The following is a 14,784-nucleotide window of genomic DNA, read 5'->3' as shown; positions in this document are numbered from 1 at the left end:
GTAAACACTTTGAGAATGTAATATAAAATATTTAATTAGATGTATTCAAAAATATTTGTATTATACTTGCATTATTTATTTCACCCCTTTTCCTGTAATAGTAGTCTTAAACTTGTGGGTTTTCCAGTTCTGAGCATTAGAAGTACTTAATGCACACTTTACAAACCTAACTACATATCTGTTGCCTTTTTCCTGTACCCACCTGTACTATCTATAACTGTCTGGATGGACAACCTGTTGCTGAACTCTGCCTGTTAAACTAGTATTGCTCTAAGAACAATCCTGATTTCTTCTCAAATGTAGGTACATTTTGTAATGTATGTAAATTTACATTATAGATATTGTTAGCACAATATATCAATGTATTATTAATCAATAAGTAGGCATAACCAGTTCCGAAAAGAGCGAAATGCTGTGAGCCGCCACTTTCTTCCGTGTTTGGTTGCTAAAAAGCATCTGAATGTACATGCCTATCAGAGTTTGCGCTTGTATAAAGGCAGATTTGGCAGCTGCCTTAGGGAGCCCCTGGCTGGAGGGCGCCAAATTGGCTTCTTGCAAAAAGAAGAGAGGAGGCTCAGGATGCCAGAAGAGATGGTGCGGCAGTCCAACAGGAGCTGAGGATGGATCTGCCACTCAAACTGGAGGCCAGTGGTGACTTCGGAGAGGAGGATCCATTGGAAGTGACATTGTCAAGACCAGGGAATGCTGGCCAGGTAGGAGATCTTTCTACCTTGGCGCAGATCTTACAGTTGTTGTCTCCTCCACGGACAGATGGGGGGAGGGGTCAAAGGGAGCAGAGTAGGAGAAGGGAAATGTAGGGGAGAGAGGGAGAGCTGGATCTCAGAGGGGGGAACTCAATTCCTTGTTCTCCTCACAGGCTGCAGGTGCGGGACCCAGGACGGGGAGGTGTGACACCCTAGGCAGGACTGAGGCCTCTGGTGGATGCCGGAGATCACACTCACCTTTAAGATGCCCATCTGGGGCAGGAGCATCTATTTCCCCATCTTGGGCCAGAGTTGAGAGGGACCATGACAGGAGCAGACATGGCATGGGACAGTCCCCAGCCAGGAGAGAGAATGTCAGGAGACATATAGACACCATCAGTGAAAACCCAGTCTGAGGTCGGGAGACCACTATCAGAGACAGTGACTGCAGGAGGGAATCTCTGGTGGAACAGGTGGAGGTAACAGTGATGGCACGGCAGCCTGCAGGTGAGATAACTGCTGGAGCTTTGCCTGGCATGAGTGGGGCTATAACTAGAGACAGGAAAATGATTGTGGCTGGTTTAAAGGGTTTGCTTACTGCTTTAGAGAGATCAGGTGGGGCAGGGGGATCGGTGGCGTCGGCATGGGCAATGCCGGGGTTAGTGTCAGGGATTAGGGGTTCTTCTGGAGGGGTGGCAGCAGGGAGCACAGGGACCCCAGTTGTGACAGTTGTGAGTGCGAGGATGAGATTTTGCGGGTGCCGGAAAGGGCCCTCAGAAGGCCATGCCTTTGTTCGGTGGGACCACTGGGGATTCACTTAACCAGTGAGTTGCAGGAGAAGATCTGGAAGAGGGAATTTTTGGATTTATTCTCCTTATCACCACTGGATCAGGTATTAGAGGTGAAGGAGGATGAGAAGGAAAAGGGTAAAAAGAGGAGGAGGAAAGGACAAAACATTGGAGGAAGTTGCCAAAGACTTTTAGCCCAAGGGCTTTTTGTATCATGGACAGTGTAGTGAATGTGAAATTCCCAGAGCAGGGATCTTCCCTGTTCTGTTATTTCTATGAGATATCTAGTGCTTATAGAACATACAGGGGGATGACGTGGTGGCGGTATGATGAGAGGTTTAGACAGCGGATAGCGGTGTGGCCGGAGATGCGGTGGGATGATCAGGACATGGGGATATGGTTAGAGATTATGACTCCCTTACGGGGAGGTTTTTTCTTTCAAAGTTTCAGACAATCTAGTGGGATTGGAAGTTCGGGCAGTGGAGCAACAACTGCTATCTGCAAGGCTCTGTACTTCCAGTTCAATAAAGGGCAATGTTGGTTTCGGGCCTCATGTAAATACAAGCACAAGTGTTCAGGTTGTGGAGGGATACACGCATTCACAAAATGTTTCAAGAAAGCCAAGCAAGTGGAAAGACCACTGGAAGTGGGTGCAGCTAGCATGGACACCAGTGAGGGTTGGAAAGATGGTGCCGTGGCTAGAGGCATATGCCAGTAAGCGGGGGCATGGGGGCGAAGCAGAGATGCTGTTAACAGGTTTTAGTACTGATTTTGTTATTCCGTTTAGGGATCAAGATGCCGGGGTATTCAGGGGTAATTTGAAATTGGCTAGGGAATTTCCAGAGATCATGAGGGAAAATTTTTTAGTGAAGTTAGCTTGGGAAGAATGGCAGGACCTTTTCAGGACCGCCAATGCTGAATTTGAGGGTTTCACCTTTGGGGGTTGTCCCTAAGAAGGTGGCAGGGCAATTCAGGATGATCCATTGTCTGTCGCACCCTAAGGGGTCATCGGTGAATGATGGTATTGATCCGGAATTATTCTCTGTCAAGTATGCATCATTTGATAAAGCAGTCCCATTGGTGAGGCTGTGGTGCGTTGCTGGCAAAGGCAGATGTAGAATCAGCCTTTTGCCTGTTGCCAGTTCACCCAAAATGTCACCACCTTTTGGGTTGTTTTTTTAAGGGTTCCTTTTTGTAGACTCCCAGAGGATAAACTCCGGGATCTGCAAGCGGTGATTGGTGGACGCTCTGGGGAGTAGGAAACTCACGCTTTGGGAGGTTCAGTGGTTATTGGGGAAGCTGAATTTTGCATGCCAGATTATTCCAGTTGGCCGGATTTTTTGCTAGCGATGGTAGGTTTTTCAAACCCAAAGCACCACATCAGGTTGTCAAGGGAGGTAAAAGGATTTGAGAGTTTGGAAAGTATTTTTGGATAATTTCGATGGCAGGTTGATGATCCAGGAAATTGGGTGGTCTGATGACACTTTGTGTTTGTACACTGATGCTTTAGGGGCACATAGATTTGGGGCTTATTTGAGTGGAAGTGGTGTGCAGGGGCTTGGCCCCAATCCTGGTTTGACTCGGGGCTGACTAAGAATTTGACCTTTTTAGAGCTTTTTCCCCTGGTGGTGGCTCTTTGCATTTGGCGAGAGAAGTTGAGCGACAAGAGAGTGTGCCTCCGTTCGGATAATCTTAGGTGGTGTGGGCAATTAACCGCTTGATGGCTAATTCACCTTCTGTGGTAAAATTGCTGAGGGTGTTTGTGCTGGAATGCTTGCATTGCAATGTATCTTTCAGAGCTGTACATGTTCCAGGACGTTTGAATGTGATCACTGATTCTTTGTCCCGTTTTCAGTGGGACCAGTTTTGAGCGGTGGCTCTGGACATGGAAGTGGTGGAGTGCCCAGGGGACCTTACACAGCTGGGCTGCCAGGGGTAAGAAGTATGGTAAGAGGGGTGCTGGCTCCTAACACATAGAGGGCTTACACCCGAGTGTGGCAACAGTGGTGGGAAGTAGCAGAAAATGAGCATTTGAGGGATAATAGGGATGGTTGTTTGAGCATTTTGCTGGAGTGGATAAGAAATTTGGGTGTGGCAAGGCTTTCACCTTCAGAAATTCGTAAGAGAATGGCGTTAATGGCCTTCTTTTTTCAGGTGATAGGATGGGAAGATATGACTAAGATTTTTGTAGTTTGAATGGTGATTAGGAGTTTGTGCAGGGGCAAGAGGTGCACGGATGGAAGGAGACCAGTTACATTTGCCATTCTACAAGGACTGGTAGAACGTTTGAGAGGTTTATGTTTTCATATTGTGAAGAAATGTTGTTTAAAAAAGCTTTTGTTTTGGAATTTTTCAGGGCCTTTAGAGTTTCTGAGTTAGTGGGTAGAAACAAAAGTGATCAGGGTGGCTTGGGGAAGCAGGATGTTGTTTTGAAAGAAGGAGTGGAAGAACTATGGTTAAGGAGGTCTAAAACAGACCAGTTAGGGAAAGGGGTGATAGTTTCTTGGGGCTACAGTCCGGGAGTTTTTCAGTCTTCAACAGCAGTTTGAAGGTCCTTTGTTGGTGCATGTGGACGGGGCAGTGTTGTCAAGGTTCCAATTAATTTCAGTTACATGGAAAGCATTGAGTCTAAAGGGTTTGTGAGTGTTGGAGTTTGGGACACACTTGTTTAGAATCGGGGCAGCCACTGAGGTGGCAAATTTGGGACTTGACCCTGCTGTGATTAGGAGCACATCTCCCATATTACCCGGGACAGTCCCGCATTTCAATGGTCTGTTCCTGGTCCTGGGCACTTTCATTCATTGTCCCGGACTGGAGTGAAACTGAGAAACTGACAGCACACTGACAGCAGTGACATCACAGCCGTGCGGATTGACTCACTCTCACTAAGACTCTAGTAGGGCTAGGTGCCGGCTTCCCACAGAGCATATCATGAGAGTTTTAAGACCCCTCCTAGATGACATCCCCACTATCCCAGGGGGCCAGACTCCAGACCAGAGGTGCTGCCCGCCAGTGGCCAGTAAATTGAGGGAGCCGCTTCCCGATTGTAATCCGGATACTAATTTCATTGTGGTTGCAGTCACAGCTCTAGTCTATCTAGCCTTTACTACTGTCTATATAATGCGATGCAACAAGCGTGGACCCGGAGTCGGACCGTGGATGTTGGTGGAGTTGAGAGAGAGAGAGACCGGTGGAGTCAGTGCTGTGCCTGCCGTAGACATTTGGACTGCAGCTGAGCTGACAAGGAGAGCGTGCCGTGCAGACAAAGACCTCTATTGCCATTCTCCACAATCGCCAAGTTGCAGTGTGGTGTGTAACTGTATGTTATGTTCTAGTCTAAGTTACTATTAATAACATATGGAGAAAAAAACTTAGTAGGAGAATAAAACTCTGCGGTCACATTAGAGAACTTGACCGCAGAGTTTTATTCCCCTACTAAGTTTTCTTTTCTCCATATATTATTAGTCTATACTATCAGACTACAATGGGATAAAAAGGCAATTTTTTTTAATTTATTCTAGCTCAATACTTTCCTTTTTCTGTGGGAAGTTTTGGTTTTCAAAAAATTATAGAAGATTCGCCAAAGAGAAGGCTTACCTCCCATGCGCTTCTGCTAAACTGCATAACTTCATACTTCCTTGTTTCGCAAAGGCACAGGAGAACATCAGGCACTATACTACAATAATTAAAACACAATTAATTGTATTCTATCAATATGTGCACAATAACATATTGATAGATTACAATTAATTGTGTTTTAATTAAAAGGACATGAAAGCTGTGCATTTCAAATTTAAATACAAAAATGTTTGGATAATACGTTTGCACATGTATTTATTTTTAAAAGATATCCCAACTTTTGTAATAACTTTTTTTGTAATAACTTTTTTACAGCATTATGCCTCATGCACTGTTTCAAGTGCCTGATGTGGGATTATTGCATACATTCACATTGAAAAGACAATGCATATTAATACATGTAGTGGGTATTAACAAATCCAGTGATATTTTTAAAAACAAGCACCTTTTTTATTGGGGGCGGGGCCTCGCTGAGGGGGGTGCTGGGGGGGTGGTTGATGAATGGCAGTTTGGATATGTGGTCATCCTAATACACACACAGATATATACTATATATATATATATATATATATATATATATATATATATATATATATATATATATATACATGTATATATATATTCACACACACATACACAGACTGTACATACACAAACCTCACACACACATACATATATAGACTCACACACACACACAGATTTATAAACACATAAATACTTATACATACATATACACACACACATATAAGTTTATACATACACACACATATACACAGACAATTATACACATGCAAACATACACATGCAAACATACACACACGTACACACATAAATACAGACACATATGCATACCTAGCCACAAATATTGTTAGGTATTAGGGATTTTTGACGGTTCAGGGGAGCACTCACCATTTTGTGGGCGGGGACCATGGCAGCAGGTCTCAGGATTGCGGATGGATAGTGGGTTAAGTTGTGGGTGTGTCTGTGTTTAGGGCTAAGGAAAAATCTGCATATTAGGACATATGACTGTCATATGACAGGGGGACAGAGCTCAGAAGTAGGGACTTTCCATCTCACACAGGGATAGTTGGGAATTTTGTGGAGTGTTTATGTATGTATAAATATAGATAGATAGATAGATAGATAGATAGATAGATAGATAGATAGATAGATAGATATAGATATATATATATGTGTGTGTATATACATATATATATATATATATAAATATATATATATATATATATATATATATATATATATATATATATATATATATATATATATATATTGTGCACATGTGTTTAATTGTGTAATTAATAGGTTTTTGGCTCCTTCTTCTTATATGGTTCTTGGAGAAGCTTGTGTTAATTGGCTGTGTCATGCAGAGCCATTGCAATTTACTCTGTAGTGGCCCAAAAAGAAAAAATGGTTGTAAATTATTTTAAAACTGGACAGCCATCACTAATATATTTTATATGTTTTACACATTCTGTTAATTTTTTTTCCCTTAAACATAATGATATTTTTTTGTGTGAAAATAATAGGATTTGTGAAAAAGCAGCACAGTGTATATGTGAGTGGGTGTGTGTGTGTGTGGGGGTGCTAAACTTATCTTCACCTGTGTAACAAAAAATCCTAGCACCAGCCCTGTTGCCTATCAAAGAGTACCGGCACTTTTTTCTACACTTTTGTTTCCCACAGTGTATATAAATATATGTTTATATGTGTGTACAGATGTTTTTATGTACTTATATGTATATATGTATTTACAGACATATATACACATATAAACAAATAAAAACATATATAGAAGTGCACTTTACAGTTAAGTAGATGAAAACATGAAAAAGCATATTTAAGCAATATTCATATTTAATGTTTTATTTTAAGTGTTATACCGTGTATTTACCGTAAATATTTCACATTCCAATGTTCTGCACATAACAGAATGTTTCTATGTATTTATATATAGATATTCTAATATATATCTGTATAATTATATACCTATATATAATCATGCGTATTATATATATATATGAATATACCGCCCTGACGAAGCCCGGTGTGTTTAACAGCCCTGCGGGTGAAACGCGCGTCGGCATTGGCTAAGCCGACCGGCCTACGTGGTGCACGCCACAAACACAGCCTCCTAACCGCATGGTAGATGGTACCTGCGGTGCAATATACAGAAGTGTAACAACGGCATTCTGAGGATCGGAGAAACGACTAGGACACACTATGCCACAGTGATACGTCTGAATGAATAAAGCAAGGTCGTATGTGTCACAGTAGGGTTCACTAATATGAACTGTACTACGGTCGAATAATAATATGGTTACCTGTGAAAACTGCATTGTCTGATTGCTGTGTGAGGAATACACTTACAAAGAAATCTATGGGTACTGTTACAATAGCTGCCAAGAATAGCAACATTGTTTTACATACGCTAAGCTGAACTTCTAACAAACAGCATTTGAACTGCTTTCTCTTCTGCTTGCTACAATGTTTCCTTGCATGCAGCTTTATATGTCAGCATTTCCACGATCACAGCACTATTAAGAAGATATCATGCAGTGTGCTTTATGCTACAACTCTACACTTCTGCTTATTCCTTTCTACAGCAAAGCTTTGCATGACGAACTAACAAAATACCAAAAAGCATAATAAGGGCACATACTGTCTGTATTTATTGCAAAAAGTCGCTTAAATGTGTTTTGTTGAGTGTAAATAAAGCCTAACTTAGAGATCACTTAGATCCTGGTAGTTATTACCACTTTTTGTACTGCCCGGTATTATACTCTCCTTAACTGGAGTACTGTGAGCAGCTGGGTGTAGTGAGTCTCGAATTTAAGGCTTTACATTTCATGCCTGTATACCACTATACGCTATTCATTGCATACCATATTGTAATTACGATAATAAGCTGTGACCTGCTTCTGTTCCTGATACCCTTAGTTAACCTCTTAGATCCCATTCTTTCATACCTGCCCAGGTTATACCTCTTTAAAAGGGGTTCTGTGAGCAGCAGGGTGTAGAGGTTATATATAGGTGTCAATCTACAAATTTATGTAGTGTTTGGCTGTTTTCCATGTACTAAATGCGCACCCCTGACCGGTCAGGTTTTTATTACTAACTCTAGTATATTTAGAAGTAAATTTTGCTTTCTTTTCAAACTCCCTTTAACGAATACTATAAGTGTTGAGTCCTTTCCACCGGGGGAGTGGTGTACATATAGCTGGAAGATTTCTCTGTTCACAATTGGATTAAAGAATTCACTGTTTAAAAACATATGTTGGTCTTATGAGCTTTATTTTCTAAAAAGAGTGCTGAAATCCCTGTCTTTTCTTAACTAGGACTACACTCCTAGATTTCTCTCTCCTCTTTCTTAACCATGTTATATATATATATATATATATATATATATATATATATATATATATATATATATATACTGTATATATACAGTATATATAGAACTATGTATTTATGAATAAATTAAACATATGGTGCTATGTGAAGAACATTGGAATGTGAATTACTCTTATTTTCATGTTGGGTTAGTGCATTTGAAAATATATGATCGAGCTTACGCACAAGAAGGCTGTTTTGCCCTTTTCTTGCTCAATTGACTTCTATCGGGGAATACTTTAACACAAATGCGATATACGAAGTTAGATTTTTTTGTGCACATCTGGTTAGTGAACAAGAGAAAACTTTATACTTTTAACTTGTAATACGTGCAAAAACCTTACTTTTAGCGGAGTAAGCGGGCAAACGGGAGGGTTAAATAATGCTCCACTTGTAATCTGTCCCTAATTGAGATACACCTATACTCATGTCTACTTGGCAAAAGACTAGCGGTGGCAACAAACTGGCCCCTCATCTATGCAGCCTGCTCTGAGCAGGAATTGTCTGTGTGCTTGAAGTGATGGGATATATAGGGTAGGACTCACACTTATGTGTGCACAGCGCTCCAGCTTCCCCCCAATGCAGACTGTAAAACAGAATTCCTCTAAAAGCCAATGTGCCTAGAGGCCGTGCACGATTGGCCACAAGCACCGACCTGGCAGCCACTCACCACGCACTGCACTATGGTGCAGTGAACTCTGCACACCCGTGTTAGCATGGCCCTTTGCACAGAGTTAAAAATGTAAACGCCAGTACCGGTACCCTAGCCACATCAGTAAACAGCCTGCCTTGTTTACAACACACAGCCCTCTGCAACACCAGATCTATTTAATAACAGTCAATTGGGAACTGATTCACAATAACATCAGTTCCTGTGCTGGCTGGCAGGGAGCTGTAGGGAGGGGCAATTGCCCCGTTACCCCCCCCCCCGGATCCCCCACTACACAGGGGATTATTTAGGGCAAGATTACAAGTTGCTTGGCAAATAAGTTGCAAAAGCACCCCGCGTGTTATATCTTTTCCACATTTGGGGTTGCGCAGCTATTACAAGTTGCAAAATAACTTATATTGCATGCGCATTAAGAACCTGTAATGCAAACAGCCAAATCGCGCTCGCGTTCACGTATTTCCCATAGAAGTCCATGGAGAAAAAAAACACAAAAACCCTAATCTGTTGCGCAAAGCCTTCAACGTATTCTCCTTGAAAAAGTGTACATGAAAATGCGAATATTTCATATTGCAAAAATGTTTTTGCAATGGAATATGTTCTATTTATTTCTAAATAAATATTTCTTTATATATGTGATGATTTTTGGACAGATATATCTATTTGTAGCGAGATATCTATATGAATATATATGTCTAGATATCTTGAGATCTATATGTGAATATCTCTTTGAAAATCCCTCTAAAATATTATTTAATGTGCATAAGATTGTAATGTAAAATCTTTTCATTATCTCCTTAGTAAAACATATGCCTATACATATAAATCCATGTTTCTATATGTATGTGTATGTCTGTCAATGTACACTTGCGATCTCGTATCTTTGAGCCCTTATAACTTTTGTGTGCAATCGTTTTTTAAATAACTTTTATTAGACAGTGTTATAATGAGTGTAACTGTACTTTGTAATGTATTTTTGAAGTGTGTTGTGAAACTTTTATGCTGCGCAAAACTGTTAACTACAGCTCTTCGAGCATGGATTGTTGCACAAAAGGCGAATGTGCGTGCGCAATCACGATTTTTCAAAACTTGTAATGGCTACTTAATGGAAATTAATTGCGAAGAAGACCACATTGCGCGTGAAAAACTCATAACGCGCAACTTGTAATCTTGCCCTTAGTTGGCTGGTTATTATGACTGTTTTTTCTTGTATGTCATAATCTTGCTCCGTCCTTTTAAGCCAACATAGAGAAATGCTTCTCTGTGTAAATGTTGGACACATTCCCAAAATCAAACCATTACATTATCCCCATGTAGCATTCTTTTAGTTTGAATAGGTTGTGCTGCTTCTTTAACAACCTTTTGTTACTTAAAGGGACAGTCTACACCAAAGTTGTTATTGTTTAAAAAAGATAGATAATCCCTATATTGCCCTTTCCCCAGTTTTGCATAACCAACACAGTTAAATTAATACGCTTTTTACCTCTGTGATTACCTTGTATCTAAGCCTCTGCAGACTTCCCCCTTATTTCAGTTCTTTTGACAGACTTGCATTTTAGCCAATCAGTGCTGACTTCTAGGTAACTCCACGGGCTTGAGCACAATGTTATCTATATGGCACACATGAACTAACACCCTCTAGTGGTGAAAAACTGTCAAAATGCATTCAGATAAGAGGCGGCCTTCAATATCTAAGAAATTAGCATCTGCCTACCTAAGAATACCAAGAGAACAAAGCAAAAAGTAAATTGGAAATTTGTTTAAAATTGCATAACCTACCTGAATCATGTAAGTTTTTTTTTTACAATGCTTCATTACATTTGTTTATTAAACCTCGTTATGCAATCAAGAAGTCAGCACAGAAGAGCAGTTTGTATTAGTCTGACTAAACAACAGCAGCAGCTGAAGCAGCTAATACTCAGTTTTGGCTTCCCAACAGGTGCCCTCTCAAGCTGAACTTTTACTGTGTGCCACCTTTTGGACTTTCATAGAATCATTAGAATCATTTGGCCTGGCATTGTGTTGTCGGGAAAAGGGAAATTATTTAAACCGCTCAATACCCAAGGCACTGCAATAATGAAGATAATAAGAGTCCACTTTGTTTTCTGGTCGATAACCTATTGATCTCTGGTATATTTCCAGTTTGGTTACAATACTCTGAGAAACATTAAACATTGATGAATTGATATCATTGCTTCTGAGTGGCTTTAAAGGCGCCTTATCCCCTAAGCAAACATGCATCCTGATCATAGTCTGCAGTCAATTAAATCATTTAAAAGCAACATTGTGAAGAGTTTTAAACTTTGATACTTTTCACTGTTGTTTTGATATGTCAAAAGTTTTGAAGGAAAGTTGGCCTACAATTATCTCGTATTCTATTTCATATACTAATTTGGAGCTGTATTGTGAGTAGAACAGACAGTATGTTTGCTTCATTTTAGAGACCCTGATTTAATATGTGACAATAAAACTGGGTATTTTAAGTATTCAGAATTGTGCTGGAAAGGGTTAAAATAGCAGAGAACAACAGATAAGGAACCATCACCAAATTTGCAGTAAAAGTCACAATTTTCCATTGAATAAATCTGTATATCTGCCTCAAAATGATGTCATGTGTTGCTCTAAGTGCATGGTGTACAAACATTTTTTAACCTGTTACGTTTTGATTTTTTATTATTTTCTAAAAAAAAAAGTTTTATTATTATGCAACCACGTTTAAAAATTAAATAAATATAAATACATTATAGCAGTGCTTAGTGTAACACAATTTTATTTTGGCCAATTTGAGAATTGTACTGTTATATTACGTGCTGCATGTAGTGGTGACTATGGTGTAGAGAAATCGACTTATTAAGATAAAGGATAACAGGAACAATTTATTAACTGCAAACATTATGTAAGGTTTTTTTAATGTTGGATGAAGAAAACTTTGGGTGCCCCATATATTTAATAAGCTAGCTAAGTCTGATGAACGCTGCATCATATTTTGATGCACATCCAAATTCCAGAAATTCCAGAACATTCTATTTTCTTTTTGCACAAACTATTAAATACAGTAGAACTGCATAATCAACAAATGTATAATATAATAAGACAATGCAATAATACTAATTTGAAATGAGCAGTACATTTTTTCATAAAATTCAAAATTTGCTTACATTTTCCGACCCCTTTATCTTGTGATAACGATCAGCCAATCACAGACTCATATATGTATACACTGGGAGCCCTTGCACATGGTCTATAGAAGCTAGGGTCTCCGAAAAGGTGCATACAAAATGACTCAGCACATTTTGATAATTAAAGTAAATTGGAGTATTGTTTTTAAATTGCATGCTCTGAATCATGAAAATTAAAGTCCCTTTAAGTACATTATTTTAATAGAATTGAAAGAACAAATGCAAGCAAATAAAGCAAACAACTAAACTAACATATGGTCTGTATCCATGTGACACCCTCTCCCCACAAATTTTTTTTTATATATGTGTTAATAATAAACAATGAAGCAATCTATATAACAGAAAGTGGTTGGAGAAATCAGCTTAAGCTAAAAATGCAAAAGAATGTAATAATGAAAAACACACTAAACATTATACTCAGTCATCTGAAGCTTGATCCTGTGCCAGACATCCAATATTCAGTTTGTTGGCAATACAACGATCCCAGTTTCATTTCAATGAGCTGCTTTTTGAAATTTGATTATCTTGACTTTGAGTTGTTGGACAGAGTAACCTAACATGGAAGGTGTTGCTGGGTTAACTATTTAAAGCCTTGAGGTTTAATAGTGGTTTAACTATTAATGAAAAACAGATGCAAATAAACCTTTAAACATGCTTTGAAAATCGAACATCCCGGGTTTGAGCCAAGAACCTTCTGGTCTTCTCAGATGGGATTAAGGGTGATTTTGGAGGTTAATTATGGAGGTTAATGGATTCATCTGTTTGCAGCTGTCACAGCGTGAGCAGACAGGGGAACTCTGGAGTATTCCAGGGCAGACACTAGTGGGATCCACAGAAGCCTAAAATTAGCGCAGACTTAAATTACTTTACCCCTTCTATCAGTCTCTTTCACAAAACATTTGCCAAATCATTCATGAAATACACATTACTGCTGAATATGCATAGTATGTAATTAGGCAGATAAACAACCAAACACTAAATCAATTTAACTTTATTGATCTGGGCATAAATGGAAAAAAGTAACGATGAGTTATGAAGCTGCTCTAGGACATATCAGGGACAAAAATGGGCTTCTCCATTTGATGTGTCCCAGTTTGCATTGTCTCAGAGTAATTAAAAATCCTTCAGCTTAAACGAGCTAGTCTTACAGAAATTACCCTCTAATTTATGTAAAAAAAGAGAGTTTATTTATTGTAGTTAAAACAATAAATTCAGGCTGAAGGGATCAAAATAGTTGTGTTAGATACAGATCTCATAAATTTGTGTCTATAGTGACTGTGACATATGGTGCAAACCAACAGCTAATAAAACTAAATATCACAAGTCTGAATACATTATGCATAGGCCAAATTTGTATTATTTATTTAAATATTGGGGAAAATATGTGATAAAATTTGTTCTTAAAATGAGCTCATTAATCTTGCTTAGTTTTTTACTTACAATTGATATTTTTGGATATTTAAAAAGCCCCCTAGAATATAATTGGGTGTAAAGATTTGGTACATCAAAATTTTAGTAAAATAAAAGCATGATTATCATTCTGAACATGCATTAAATATTTAACAACCTGCTGGAGCTGTGATACACTGGGTGAAATTACGAAAGAAAGTTTTGGAAGACTTAAGAAACGCTTGTTTAATTTGTTTTAATTAATATACGCCTAGATTACGATTTTTGCACTATAGAGGGTGCAAAACAAACGCATCAAAAGTTGCGTTATTTCACCCCCATTAGCGCTGCCATTACAAGTTTCTGAAAAGCCTCCTTGTGCATGCGATAAGCTCCATACCGCACAAAATCCAAGGGCTGCTTTGACGTGCTCGGGCACGCTTTCCCCCATAGACATCAATGGGGAGAGAGTGTTAGAAAAAAACTAACAACTGAAGTGCGGAGTGAAAAATCTCCGTAACGCAACCCCATTGATGTCTATGGAGAAAAAAAAGTTACATTTAAAACTAAAACCCTAACATAAACTCCAAGTCTAAACACCCCTAATCTGCTGCCCCTGACATTGCCGACACCTAAATAAAGTTATTAACCCCTAATCTGCCGCCCCTGACATCGCCGCCACTAATAAAAGTTATTAACTCCTATTCCGCTGCCCCCTGACATCAACGCCACTAATTAAAGTTATTAACCCCTATTCTGCCGCTCCCCGACATTGCCGCCACTAATAAAAGTTATTAACCCCTATTCTGCCGCTCCCCAACAGTGCCGCAACAATAATAAACCTATTAACCCCTAAACCGCCGCCCCCCCCACATTGCAAAAAAATAAATTAAACTATTAACCCCTAAACCTAACAACCCCCTAACTTTTTTATTAAAGGTACAATATCCTTATCTTAAAATAAATAAAAACTTACCTGTGAAATTTAAAAAAACCTAAGTTTAAACTATAAATAAACCTAACATAACTATCACACTAAACTATTATACTAAAATTAAAATAACTAC

Source organism: Bombina bombina, chromosome 1 (assembly GCF_027579735.1).
Source record: "Bombina bombina isolate aBomBom1 chromosome 1, aBomBom1.pri, whole genome shotgun sequence".
NCBI lineage: Eukaryota > Metazoa > Chordata > Amphibia > Anura > Bombinatoridae > Bombina > Bombina bombina.
Note: the sequence above shows the minus strand (reverse complement) of the source record.